The sequence below is a fragment of the Temnothorax americanus genome, unplaced genomic scaffold, assembly GCF_048541705.1.
Source record: "Temnothorax americanus isolate GAGA-0224 unplaced genomic scaffold, ASM4854170v1 Scaffold31, whole genome shotgun sequence".
Lineage (NCBI taxonomy): Eukaryota > Metazoa > Arthropoda > Insecta > Hymenoptera > Formicidae > Temnothorax > Temnothorax americanus.
Genome location: NW_027509453.1, coordinates 1418659 through 1428299, shown reverse-complemented (window position 1 = coordinate 1428299; position 9641 = coordinate 1418659). Strand labels below are relative to the sequence as shown.

General features: G+C 46.8%; 1 protein-coding gene across 17 annotated transcripts in view; it reads left to right on the top strand.

Moving 5' to 3' along the window:
• The first annotated feature begins 288 nt into the window (after window positions 1–288).
• Eph (Eph receptor tyrosine kinase) overlaps window positions 289–9641 on the top strand; it is a 100551-nt gene continuing 91198 nt past the window's right edge. For 13 of the 17 annotated variants that reach the window (XM_077412931.1, XM_077412927.1, XM_077412919.1 and 10 more), the window contains exon 1: window positions 289–1689. The gene's annotated coding sequence lies outside the window, so the exon portion shown is untranslated. The remainder of the gene's footprint in view (window positions 1690–9641) is intronic. The other 4 variants (XM_077412932.1, XM_077412923.1, XM_077412925.1 and 1 more) reach the window with 3 other exon arrangements.

Sequence of the window (9641 nt, the reverse complement as noted above, 5' to 3'; positions counted from 1 at the left end):
CTCGCGCGCGCGGGGATATATTCGACCTGGGACATTCCGGATGAATGCGAGACCGCGAACGACCGAGCGGCCGACGTCACGCCGCGGGCATTGGCGCGCGCATGTGCGCGGATTACACTTGACGGGCTCAAAAAATCAATGACCTCGCCGCCGCTCTCTCCGCGATCTCGCGAAATAGGTTCGCCGTCGCCGTCGTCGTCCTTTCCGTACGTACATACTTGTCGAATAACGGGCGAACCTTCGGCTCGCTGTGATCTCTCGTGATCCGGACGGCCGCGGCGACGGCGACGAGGCGACGACGCGCGAGACGAGAGAGATCGGGCGTCGCGCGCGCTCGCCGCCGAGGCCGAACCGCCGCGCCAAATGCATGCGCGGGGGGTGGGGGGCAGGGAGAGGAAAGCGCGAGAAGCGAGAACGTCGGCGGTCGGAGCACGCTGGCTGGAGCACGCCGGAGAGAGGAGAAGAGAAAATGGCCGGCGCGGCGAGGGTGCAGCTCGGGATGGTGGCGCTAGTGTAAGACGGCCGAATAGCGGTACGCGGCGAAACCAGCCGGGCAACCTCCGTCGCTTCGGCGCTGCCGCTCGGCCGCTCGCCGCTCGGCGTTCAGTTCAGTTCGTGTCCTCTCGCTGCGCACGACGGTTGCGGCCGCGTCGACGTCGTTCCCACGTTCGCGTCTCGCGGAACAGAAACTGAACAAAAAAAAAAAAAAGAAACAGAAAGAAAGAAAAGAAAAGAAACACCCGGGAGAGAGAGGAGAAAGAAAGCGGAGAGACAGGGCAGGAGAGACCGAACGGATCGAACGCGTCGCGCGAGGAAAGGAAACACCGAGCAGTGCGACTCGATAAACAAAACGGACAACGGTTGAACGGTAACAGTTTCTGTTTTCCTTTCTCGTTGGAATTCGGTCGGAGTAAGGAACGCGAGCGCGAGGCGCTCCGAAGGTGTCCCGTGAACGTCGCGCCGGTTCACTTCGCAGTGAAGCGGTCTGCAGTGTGAAAGTGGTGATAATTCAGTGTGCGCGTCGAACGTCGCGGGTCGCGGGCTATCGTAAAATTCGTAAATCGTTCGCTGACTATCTTCAGGTGAATTCTTCGGGTGATCGTACGTATACGGCGGCAGCGATTCGCGACTCGCGTCGGTGCGAGGTGGCGTGCGAGGGAGAGAGAGAGAGAGAGAGAGAGTGAAGGAGAGAAATAGAGAGAGCGAGAGGGGGGAGGTGGCGAGAGCGAGAGAGGAGCGCGTACGCTCTCCCTCCGTCGCGTCGCGCCGCGCGGTGCACCGCGCGCCGTCCGTCCACCTTTCGCGTTGCCGCGAGTGCACGGGATAAAATGGCGCTTGCTTTCGTCCGTGCACCTCTATCGACCGTGACGAACCGCACGGCGGAATCGCGTCGGCACCGTTCGCCGCGGCCCTTCTGAGGGAACGTCCTGAGCGACGTCCCGCCGACGTCGTCGTCGTCGTCGTCGTCGTCGTCCTCGTTCCCCGTCGCGGCGGCGCGTTCCTCCGATCGTCGACGGCTCCGCACGTCGCGTCGTGACCGTCGTGCCCCTTTCTTCGCTCGGGGTACTGTGCGCGCGCGTGTGTGTGCGTGCAAGTGCCGGCGGAGCATCGCGGGAGCTCGGCATCGCGGCGATTTCGGAACGGTTGTCTGCGGAGCGGAGCGGAGCGGATCCGGAGCGAGCTCTATAGGTGAGTCCAAGTCCACATCTCTGCTTCTCGAATCTGTCATCCCTGAACTCTGACGATGCCCGAGAGGGAGAAATTCCCGAGCGGGCGAATTGCAAATTGCGATTCGCGCGTTTCGCGCGATTCGTTTAATCAGCGCGCGATGGCATCGGGCGACAGCCTCGCGATAGCGATTCGCCACTCGCTGCGGCCTCGGGAGCGAGGATCGCGATAACCCGGAGTTAATCTGCGCGACGCCCCCCGAGGCAGCCCAAAGGTAGCCCGTAGATATATCGCGCCGGGGGCAGAGATTTCGCGGAACCGCGCGCGTGTCTTATACGCGCGTACCCGTTACGCGAGACTCGTGGATCGCGAGACAACTTCGCGACGCTCCACGGGGACTCGCGTTACGGCGAGAGGTATTAACGATCGGTATCACCGGTGAAAAGGCATTAATTCCGAATTCGCCTCTCTCGTTCGCCCGACCGTCCTGCGGATTCCGATTCTTAGCGCCTTTCCTCGCGCTCCGTCGCGCGTATTAGTCGCTCGTTTTATCGTGCGAAATTGGAAAAAGTCGTAAAACGAAAGCGCTTTACCTCGTAAGCGAACGAGTGAATGCGTTTAATCAACTTCCTGGATTCTCCTCGAGATTCCCTTTTTTTTCTTCTTTCCCATCGACCTAATCGGAGCTGATACGCGCTCCCATGTAATGCATATCGTATATTAAAATTTTAATTATTACGATACGTGTATAATTGGCGATTACCTAATGGTATACTTTTGTAATCATTATGATATTTGATTTGCAACCTAAGGTCTGCAGGTCCTAAGGGTCACGTTCGACCACTTTCCCAATTAGTCCGGATCTATTTAAATGTCGCGTCTCTTTTGGATTGTAAAATTTATCAAATTAAATCTGTCAACTGTGCACAATATGTAATTAAATATGTATATCAAATTAAAAAGTATGCGCAAGAACGCGCGTTTCAATTTCAAAATTTCCCAAGAATATAAAATAACTGACGATAATTACAAGCTCAACGAGTGAAGCCTGACATTTTGCGGCCAGTTTTTTTAAAGGAAAAATATCCGGCGAGGGAAGTGGTCGATCGCCATGGCTGTGCAAAGAAATTTTAGGGTGGCGAAGGTCGCCCGGCGACACGCGATATGCCCCGCGTGTATACATTAGGTAATACGCCTGTGTGCACAGAGAGACGAGCGTAAAGTTTTCGCGCGCGCCGAAGGACGCGCCTTCGGCTTTAAAGCTTATATAGCGCGGCGCACAAATACCGCGCGCGGCGCGGCGCGACGCGTACCGCACGGGAAATGACGGGACAGAACGTGTTTGAGCTCGACTCTCTACGCGCAAATATTTTACGCGGGCAAACACTCGCCACTCGCCGCGACGGATCGCATCGTTTCCTCTTACTCCCTCGCGGCCCGCGCGCCCGCACGAGAAGATTTTCCTTTCTCGTTCCGTTACGTAATCCATCAAACGTCGAAACGGTTCCGCGCCGGGGAACCATTCTGCCAAGAGCGGTTTAGGGTTACGCGTGTCCACTTTGTCTAATTTTTTTTTCCACGGGGTAGTAAATCTTCCTTCTGTATTCTTCTTCGAGATTAGGGTCGGGCAAATATTATCAGCAATTTTCTCTTATGACATCGTTATCGTAAATTTTTTTTTATCCCTAGTCGATAGCGATGAGTTATTTGGTACTTGGTATCCGCAACAAGGACGTACTGACCACTACGACCAAAAAAATCAGTCTCGATATATTCAATAAATTAATTAATTTTAGATATTCGTGCCCAAATTTTAGTTATATATTTTATTTGTCAAAACCTCATTCTATAGTCTCATGCTTTTTAATTTTTCATGTTTCGAAATAAATTACAATATCATAAATAAGACATAAACATAGAATAAATTTAATTTGAGTGAAAATTATTCACCTCTCGTCTATATCGACTACAAATTGTTGACCGGCTTTCCAATAAATCCACGTAATGAACGTAGAAAACGGTCGTAAAAATACTCGAGAGATCGGTCGGCGGGAAATGAATTTTCGTGACGTGGTCACATCACGAATATGTCGACAAGCGAACCGATCGTTATCGCCCGGCTGACAGTGGACGTTTAGCTAGATAGGAAGTGTGGCAATTCTCCAACCATTGGATAAAAAAGGGGCACCACACACCCTCCGCTTTTCTACCTGTTGTCGGCTCGGCCAGGTAACAACGTGAATCCTATACACGGGGTTTACCTCGAGTTTGCGGAACGTGTCACGGCTTTCAAACTTTACTGAATCGCGGTAACAATGTTTTTCCACCAATGACGAGCGCGTTAAACGCGAAACGGTCGACTAGGTATGTGTGGAAATGTAATCCAGTATCAAAATTCACGCACCGTTTTGAAGATCGGAGCAGCAAATTCAGAATCTTGATAAATTATATTATACAATTGAGCAAAAATTTATAGTTACGCCGTTGCAACTGTTTTTCTGAATCTGAATTATGTTGTGGGAAAAATACAAGGGAAAATTTCACGTACAAATACTGAAAGTAGCATGCTTTTCGCGTACCTGTTATCTCGATTTTTTTAAATATATATTTTTAATTATAATAGATGCAGCTAACATTTTTTATACCTTTCGGCTATATCGCATGTGTTTCAATGAAAGAACTTCTCTCTGTATTTTCACATTTATAAAATTTCTGTTTTAACAGAGGAAACACATGTAACGATGGAAAACTTGTAATTATTTAACACGCCCGCGGCAAAATGCTCTTCTCGTTTTACAAAATAATTCCAGCGCTAAGGGACTAAAACGGAGAAAGTATGCCCGGCACGCAAAATAACGACACCCTAGTTTATTAACCATTAACCCGTCTATTAACGATTATACTCGTAACATTTAGCGGCTCGCGTGCAATATCGTGCTCTCGCGCGTTCGTAAAACACGACAGTTTCAAAACAGTTTCCGCTTCGTTCGCAAGCGTGTTGAAGTATAGCGGCCGCGGCGGTGTGGCCTCGTCTCGCGATGTAATCGTGTACGATCGATTTGGTAACGACTGAATCGCCCCTCGCGATCCACAAGTGCATTCGAATCGCAAGAAAACAAGATTAATAAAACAAAGTGGAAATGCCGTTGCGTTTCGTAAGCGCCAAATGTATGTCACATGCATATTTCAGCGTATAGTTTTTAAATTTAATTCCTCTCTTATTCATGTATACAATAATTAATTCATAATTTATTTATGTATATAGTTCATCTGTACATTTAAATCTTCATGTTTTAAATTTAGGGGTACTTATATTATATCTTGTTATATCTAAGCCAACGCGGAGAAACTTCATATTACTTGTATGACGTAAAACAGAACTTCCGCAGGAACATATACATACATATATGCAATGTATATAAAATATCTTTAAAGCGTGTAGTATGTATGCATGTAGTAGTATAATTATACAAAAGGTATATCCGGATGACTTTAGACCTCCAAGGTGCATTAGAGGGTTAATCGCGTGTGCACGTAGAATATAGGCACCCGCAGCGACTTACCCCGTGTCTCTCGTTTTCCCCCGTATTTACGGCGACGTGGCTCCAAAGCTTACGCAATTTCATAAATGAATCGACCCGCTTCCGTCATTAGGGTGTAATTCCATTTTCGGCGTCTCCCCTCTTTTACCGGCTCACCACGATTAGCCTCAATTCGCTGTGTAACGTATAAAGGCCGCTAATTTGTCCCGTATCTTCTTTCGTCTCGCTCCGGAGTTGACAGGCGCAACCGTCTTTCACATGTCGGACACGGCGGGAGAGAAAGAGAAAGAGAGGGAAAATGTCGCCGGCGACGTGAGAACGGATCCTCGATGTTTGTTCCGTGCTCGTGGCGCTATCCGGTCGTCGAGATCTTGTCCGATAATCGTCGGCGGACCGTTAGACGAAAATGATCGCGAGCCCCGCTGAGATATCGCATTGCCCCCCCCCCTTTCCGTATCTCCCCTCTTCGCTCGCTCCTCATCTCGCTTTGCGTATGTACGTACTTGGGTACGCTCCCAGGGGCGAATCTGCGTGAAAATTAATGAAACCTAAGCTTCAGCTGTCAAGAGACCCTACAGGCATCTTTGGAGCACTCGGACCCCCCCAGGCAAAACGTTATCCGAAATATTATCCCCTCATTTTACTTTAATGAAAAGAATTAACACTGTAATTCAAGATTAGAGCAAATGATTGTTATTAAACTTATCGTTGCGCCGATTTTGCCTGGCTTCATTGTTATATACATATGGCCCCAGAGTGTGCCTAGACGCAAGAAGGGCTGTACGGCTTTGCAGAATAATTCTCTTCGCGAATATACATATATATTCGCCAACGTCTCGAAATCGCGCGTTATCTTTAACCCTAACGTTTGCGTAACGCTCCAGAAGCGTTTAGTCCCCAGGCCTCGAAGAGTTCTCGTACTTTACTGCGCGGCTCCGAAGATCAATCCCAATCTCATTGGCGTGGCGAGGATCGGAGCAATTAATTATGATTACTGGTATTATTAGAGACACGTACTGGCGTGTCTATCGGCGGTCGACGCGTCTGCGTGCGTGCGTGTGCGTGCGTGTGCGTTCGTTCGTTCGTTCGCGGCGTGCTGACTCGGCCGGTTCGTCGGACATGTACCTACTCTCGCACACACTCGGGCGCGCTCGCCGCTGGTGTAATTGCATCGTGAAAGTGTTACAAAGCGATTCCCGTCGGCCCTGTGAAAACGCGTCGCTTTGCGTCGCCTCGCGTCGTCGCTCGATCGAGCGCGCACCCGCCGCGCCGCGGACTTGTAGAACGTAGTGAAAGTAGTGCAAAAAAAAAACCACCTGGCTCGTCCTTTGAAAACCTGCAACCCGTGCCGTGCATATACCGGTTCAGGCATGCACGCGCCAATCTAGTCCCGCGAGTTAGCGTCTCGAACTTCTCAAACGCTCCAAAGGGAAAGAAAGTTGCTCTCCCCTCGAAAAAAGCTTGACAAAAAGAACGCACAAGTCATGGAGAATCATCGCATTTTTTTATTAAACCAGTCTTTTATCGATAATCCACCTCCTAAAACTCTTTAAGCTGAAAATTACACTTATTATGACATTTTCATTTATTTATATGATTCTATGAATATATATATATATATATATATATATATATATATATATATATATATATATTATAAAGGCATTATTATGCATCGCTGTGTACAATGGGCATTATCGCTTTTTGTCTATTTTCATTTCCCACTTTTTCATGTTTAAAGGGTCAGACAAATCCATGAAATGACAGTGGTTTTTCGAAAACCCCGAAACAATCCGGGATTATGCGGGGCATTAAGGAAGTTCCACAAAACCTTGAAATGCGTCGTCATGGACAAGCCGGTCGGTTATAATCTCGCTTTACATTTCCGACCACGCCGACAGGTCCTGCTGCAACCGCGTGTAATCTCGCTCGTTCATCTGGGATCTAGGGTTACCTGGTGGTCGTCGCCGCGGCGAGTGCACGTAGTTCGAGCGCATTGTGCCGCGCGTGCATCTCGGGGGATATTACTACACATTCGCGAGCTTTTATTTCGACCGGACGCGGAAAATACTTACGAGCTAGGCGAGATAGAATCTCTGAGAGATCGTCGCGTCATATCGCATCACGTTGCGTCGCTTCCGACGAGCGTGCTCGTGAAAATTCAATTTTCCGGGCCAGCCCCTCGACCGGCCGGTTATTTATATTTATGAAGACTCTGGCATCGCCCCTCCAACTATCTCAATAATATATTACTGCGAAAAATAATCGTGCTCCTAATGGAGAACGCGTTCGTAACTGCAATATTTTAACAGCAACTTTTGTTTGAAAATGCGTTTAATAATCGATCTTCAAACTGGATACCCTATCTTTGATTTGTTATTATATTTAGACAATAATGTTATTTTTGCACCGAACCGCTTGCGTAATTTAATAATTGTTTTTTTAATTGTAATTTCTGGCAAACTAGCTTTTAGCGATTGCAATTTTTTTCTGTCAAAGACGCGATATAGATTCGTGTCCTTACAAAAAAAAAGAAATTATCGAGCATAGTTACAATTTAATATGTGTAAGCATTATCTGTGCGCGTCCGTACATTTGTTACAGTCATCAGATACCACTTGAACGATTAATTACACCCCTGATACGTTGCTAATCCCCGTCGTTTAAAATTGTACGTCACGGCCGCTCACGCGGTGATCTCAGTGCGCGCTGAAGATCATTAGATCTGTGTAGATGATTGATATCGGGGATTTCTTCATAGCCGTTTAAACGAGACGAATAGAAACGTCACCTTTATCTGCTTACGAGAGCGTCGACGAGAAGTCCAATGTGTGTTTCCGAGATGGTCGCGTCTTCGCTCTTTAGTCTACAAATTACGTGCGATACGAGATTCTCGTTTATAGCTACTGGAGTTTTTAATGGAGCCCTCGGCTATTTGCATATTTCCATGACATCTGCCACGGACTGACTTACTGCCTCGTATCGAGCGACACGTTCGCTTACACAAGCGACGGTGGAATTGATAATTATCCCGCTGGAATTAATAAATCCCGTTAAAAAGACCGACGGGGGATTTTTATTCCCCACCTATAGCAAAAATATTTGTCGTGATCGTGCTCGAAGATTAACGCGATTATCTCGATACTCCCGACGGCGTTTAAGCGCACAATTTTTCTTAATTGTTCACTTTCGATATCAAATTTCTCTTACAAAACACCCGGTGCGTTTCCCATCGTGCGCATACTCATCGTTAACGCTTCGACGGTTGTAAGCTGTAAAGAAAAAGAAGAGTCAGTTAAAAGAGAAAGAAAAGAACCGCCCGTTACGTAATTTTGATTTATTCGCGAGTTTTACTCGCGTAGTTGCGGTGTCTGTGAAGTTGGCACCTCATTTTCAAAAATCGGAAATTTTATTAAGAGTTCCATTTGCACCCACAATAGTTCTACGGTTCCTGATGTATTTCATAAATAGTTCCGTCGATTTAGATAAAAATATAACGATTTAAAAAAATGAGGTGCTAACTTTCCGTGGCACCTCAAGTTTCGAAAATATTTATTTTTATCGCGGAATTCTATAGTTCTTGAAGAGTTCTACAGTTCTTGATAGGTTTTAGCGATAGTTCTGGTCTTTAAGTATTTTTAAATAATTTTTTAATTTGAGCGCTGGCACCTCAGGTTTCAAAAAAATTGATTTTTATCATGGAATTCTATAGTTCTCAAAGAGTTCTACAGTTCCTGATAGGTTTTAGCAACAGTTCCGGCATCTAAATATTTTTAAAACAATTTTTTACTGTGACCGCTGGCACCGCACACATTGCAAGACTAAAGTCATGAATCGCAGGCAGTTTTGATCGACTTTTTGACAGTTCTTGATAGTTCTCGCATAGTTCCAACAGTTTTTATAGGTTTTAGTAACAGTTCCGGCTTCTACATTTTTTTTAACAATTTTTTACTGTGACCGCTGGCACCGCACACAAGAGTAAAGTCATGAATCGCAGGCAGTTTCGATCGACTTTTTGACAGTTCTCGATAGTTCTCGCATAGTTCCAACAGTTTTTATAGGTTTTAGCAACAGTTCTGGCCTTTAAATATTTTTTTAGCAATTTTTTACTGTGAGTTACTCCTTAGTTCTCTTGAAGGTGAGGCGCCAACTCTGAGAATAAAAAACTGTTAAAAAATATTTAAAAGCCGGAACTGTGGTCGAAACCTACCGGGGTTTTCAGAACTATCGCAGAACTGTACGAAAATGCCGAAAAGTCGGCCAGATCTGCCTGCCTGCACCTCCGTGTTTACTCTTGTGTGCGGTGCTAGCGATCACAGTAAAAAATTGCTAAAAAAATATTTAAAGGCCGGAACTGTTGCTAAAACTTATAAAAACTGTTGGAATTATGCGAGAACTATCGAGAACTGTCAAAAAGTCGATCGAAACTGC